The sequence below is a fragment of the Penaeus vannamei genome, chromosome 39 (genome assembly GCF_042767895.1).
Source record: "Penaeus vannamei isolate JL-2024 chromosome 39, ASM4276789v1, whole genome shotgun sequence".
Lineage (NCBI taxonomy): Eukaryota > Metazoa > Arthropoda > Malacostraca > Decapoda > Penaeidae > Penaeus > Penaeus vannamei.
Genome location: NC_091587.1, coordinates 12,350,371 through 12,355,354, shown reverse-complemented (window position 1 = coordinate 12,355,354; position 4,984 = coordinate 12,350,371). Strand labels below are relative to the sequence as shown.

Below are 4,984 nucleotides of genomic sequence, written 5' to 3'. Positions count from 1 at the left end.
TCCAGCATTTGCTCCCCGAGTTAAATATGTCAAACTTGTCTTCCAAGAGAACCCTAGCAACGACGTTAAAATTCGCTGGCTGTCTGAGGTCACCAAGGCTTTCTGCCTTGATCGGGAACTGGCTGAAGTAAAGATGTCTGCTGTTACCTCCCGCTTCGTTTACATTTCAAGACAGCGTGAGGACATCATTGACAAGGTCACAAAAGGAGAGTTTTTATCCTTTTTCCTTCAAGTTCAGGACTCGATTGACAGGCCCCGTAAATTCCCTACTTATCTGATAACTCGCCACCCTGTTGGTGTTGAACCTTCCCTGGCCAAGGAACTGCCAGGAGTGTACACTGTTCGTTGCTTTCATCAAAATGGAACGCCCATCTCCCTCCTTGTGAGTTGCGCAGGATGAAAGATGAGCAGCCGTGGTGCTTCAAATGCTGGGGTATCGGCCATATATCACGATACTGCTCGTCCTCAGATAAGTGTGCATGGTGCGCTGCTGGCCATGCCACCCGCTCTTGTCCATACCGCACCCCGCCCACACCCACTGCAGCTGTTGCTTCCACTTCTACATCAGACACATCACCTCCACCTGTACCGGACACCTCGCAGTGGAAATGCCCTCGATGTCACATGCCAGGAGTTAATGTCTGGCATGGCTGTGCCAAGCAGTCTCGCATCGCCCTGCCTCAGTATTCCACCCCACCTCAAAATGCTACTCCGCCACCACCCACAGCTCCACCTTACTCTCCTCATGCTGATTCTGCAGAAGTTGTTGCCCTCCGTAAAGCTGTTGCTTCTCTGGAAGTGCGATGTACAGCACTCACAGCCCGTTTTGATGCCATCGACTCGCGAATTGACAACTTGGTTAGTCAGCAAGCTACCTCTGCTAGTACTCTTGCCAGCCTAGTTGAGTCCCACCAAGTTGTTATCACCTCTGTCACAGCACTCACTGAAAAGCTCGATGTTGTTGCCTCTCGCCTTGAGAGGCTGGGAGATCTAAAGCCATCCTTGGATTCCACTTCTCATGTGCCAGGAACCCGCACACTGCCTGGCAATGCACGCAGTCATACCTCATCCTCCTCTGCCCCCCGTAAAGCAAAGGGTAAACTTCAGTAATCAAATGCTTCATATTATCTCATGGAATGCGTTCGAAATCCGACACCACTCCAAACTAACTGCACTTAGAGACTACACTTATTGCCATCACCCACAAGTTATATTCATTCAAGAAGCATTTGCTGGTGGTGCTCATGCAGGGGACTTGGCACCCTCACTTACTGGCTATGTCTCATATGTACACCATGCCTACATTCATTCGTCCATGCCTCATCAGCTTCTTCGGTGCTCTGTAAGTATTGACATAACTTTTCAGCTTTTTGGGGTCACAGTGGGAGATGGTAAACTCCGATTGTGCAATGTGTACTCTGCCCCTGGAGTGATTAACCTCCCAGCCCTTCCGACACCTACAGATCATGGCATAGTCTACATGGGTGATTTTAATGCCCGACACCCTGGTCTTGGTGACATTTCTCCTACTCCCAATCGAAACGGGCCGCCCTTACTTAACTACATCCGCCGTCACCACCTCACCCACTGGAACACTGGAGGAGCCACACACGTTCGTGGGGGTACCGTGGATTATATTATAACATATGGGCTTGTGGCGTCTCATGTCAAACGTAATGTTCGTAATCTCCGTCTGATGACTGCATTATTGAAGAAGGATGATCAAGAAGATTTGCCTGTAACAGAGGATGAATTGCGACGTGCTCTTGCAGGAATGAAGTTGACTGCCCCTGGGGATGATGGGCTTACATATCAAGTGCTTCGCCTTCTTCAGAAAGTTCCTGGGAACCCTCTTCTACAACTCTACAATCTTTGTTTACACCAGGGGTATGTGCCTCCCGCCTGGACCTGTAGCACAATTGTACCAATCCCAAAGCCTGGTACTGACAAATTCAGGCCTATCTCTCTCACTTCCTGCTTTAGCAAAGTGCTTGAACGCATCATTCTTGCTCGGCTCATGCATCGCCTTCAGGATACACTATCTCCAAGACTGTATGGTTTTCTTCCACAACGAAGTACACATCACTGTTTAATGGAGCTCTACACTCACCTCTCCCCCACTAGTGTGGTTGCCTTCCTTGATCTCAAAAGTGCATTTGATGTTGCCAACAGGGAAATTATACTCGACCAGCTAGTAGATTTTAGTATTAAGGGAAACCTCTTGAGGTGGGTACGAGGTTATCTCTGTAACAAAACCTCACGTGTCCTTTTCAAGGGTGTGTGTTGTTCCTACGAGCGATTTGAAATTGGCACTCCACAGGGTGGTGTTCTAAACCCTCTCCTGTTTAACATCCTAATGCACTGCTTACTATCTTTAATCCCTACCATTCCCGGAACTACAGTTACCTGCTATGCTGATGACATTTGCATCCATTCTACTTCACCTCAAGATCTTCAGACACTCCTCCATTCTTTCTATGCATCTTCTACTGCCTGTGGCCTCATCATTTCCCCAGAAAAGAGTAGAATCTTCTCATTCCGCAACTTTAGAGCTCTGCCAGAATTCGCTGTGGGTCGGAATGTTATCCCTCATTGCACACAGTACCTGTACTTAGGTGCCCCAGTCAGAATCACACCTGCTATTCCTGCAAGACAACGAGTTCACCCCATCGTTAAAGACCTTGACCGTCTACAGCAACGCTTTATCCCTATCAAATGGCTCGCAAACAATGCTACAGGTGTTTCCATCCCGTTAGCGAGGACTCTCTATATATTATTTCTTCGATCAATTGTTGACTACCTGTCCCCTGCCCTTTATCAACTTTCAAGGAAAGCCTTAGAGCCTCTTGAAAAAATTCAAAACCGGGTAAGGAGGTTTATACTAGGATGCCCCCCCCCCCCTCTCCACCCGGATAGTTAATATGCAAACTGAACTGAACTTGCCACCACTTGTTGAAAGAATTTACACAAATGTTACATATTTCTCTGTTAAGTGCCTTCATTTCCCTTATCTTGCACCAAACTTTGCTGTTGCCATTAGGACATCGCTTGCCTCAGATGCACCCAGACCCCCACTTTGACCAGGGGGATGCAATCTTATGAAAGTGGTGTGTGACAAACTTCAAGACCTAAATGTTAATGTCCCAGCACCTGCAGCTGTCCCTGAATTACCTCCATGGCGAGTTCCCCATCCAGCTGTCGCATACACACCGACCTCCAAAAGCGACCCTCCTCTCCTACAGAAACAATTGGCCCTGGAGACCATCGCAAGTGTGTCTGCGTTAGTCCCCGCCGCACACCATCTCTATGTTGACGGCTCATTGCAGGCAGATGGGAGTGCAGCTTGTGCCATATTCTCCCCCACCATGCAGCCGCCTGTGTGTAACGAATGGCTTGGCCGCAGGCTACCTGATTCTTTAAGCTCCACCTTTTGTGAACTTAACGGCCTCCTAGACGCAGTAACTCTTATTGTTCAAAGAAAAGTGAATGGTGTGATAATCTGCGATTCCAAATCAGCACTTCTTGCACTCTCCTCTCCAAGACCTGTTTGCGCCCGTGTTGTTCAGGAAATAAGGTATCAACTCGCCATTGCCCATGATAGCTCCCTCATCGCATCTTTGGCGTGGACACCATCTCATATCGGTCTTGCGGGTAATGACACTGTTGATTGCCTCGCCAAGGCTGCCTGCGCATTGGACTTGGACGACGCGAATGCTGCACCCTCCCTCCAGTGCTATAAGAAAATCATATACTCTGCCGCTCATAATGTGACAGTGCTTCGTAGGGATGCAGAGCGGCCTAGCAGTGTTTCCATACAACACCATGACCACTTTCTTCATTATCGTTATAAATATCGTCGTCGTGGACTTATGGTACGTAGACACAATGTTGTGAGTGCTAGGCTACGGTTGGGCTACCGGCCAGTGTGGCAGGTCTCCCATGCAGAGGATGTGCCTCACTATTCCCCTTGTAAACTGTGCAACTCCTAACGCCAACACTCTTGACCATTATTGCCTTCAGTGCCCCACAGTGTTAAACTTGCTACCAAGGGATCATGATCTGATTCAAATCTGTACCCATTTTTTGCGTATGACACAGATTTGATTCTCACTCGCCATCCACACTTTGGTGGGTGTTAGTTGTATGTCTGTCTACTTTTGCCATATCGTGTTTGTGTCTATGTGCCCACTGCGTGCCCTGCGAGACGCGAATGTTTTGTACCTAATTTTATGCTGTAATTGTTACTAGGCTTGTCGCCTTCGGGCGTAATAAAATGATCAAATAATAATCTCTCTCTCTCTCTCTCTCTCAGTCTCTCTCTCACAGTCTCTTTCTCTCTCTATCTCTTCCTTTCTCTCTCTCTCTCTCAGTCTCTTTCTCTCTCTCTCTTCCTTTCTCTCTGTCTCTCTCTCTCTCTCCGCCCCTCTCTCTCTCTCTCTCTCTCCCTCTCTCTTCTTCCCTCCCTCCCTCACATACGGGAATTATTAATGTGCGGAAGTAGGCGATCCTGGGACGTTGCTTGTAATCATTATTATTACTATTGTTTTTTATATTACTTTTATTGTTAGTATCATTAATGTTTTATTAAGGCCTTTATTGTTGCCATTCTTGTTTTTACTATCATCATCTTTATTATGATTATTTTCGCTATTGTTACCATCCTATTGCTACTATTGTTGTCTTTATTATCTGTATTATTATCATCATTTTTGTATTTGTTGGCATTGCTATTGTTATTTTCATTTATGTCATTGTTATTATCATCTTTATCACTATCATTAGTATTATCATTATTAATATTAATATTATCATTATTAATATTAATATTACTTTATTAATATCATTTTATTATCATTATTTTTGTTATTATAATTTGTATTATTGTTATTGTTATTATCACTATAATCATTATCACCTTTATCATTACTATTATTGTTATCTTTATTCTCTTCAAGGAGGTAGGTAGAGAGGAAGAAAGAGGGAG

General features: G+C 45.7%; 1 pseudogene; it reads left to right on the top strand.

Moving 5' to 3' along the window:
• Positions 1 to 1,751: 1,751 nt before the first annotated feature.
• The window catches only part of LOC138860039 (uncharacterized), a 27,598-nt pseudogene continuing 24,365 nt past the window's right edge, over positions 1,752 to 4,984 (top strand).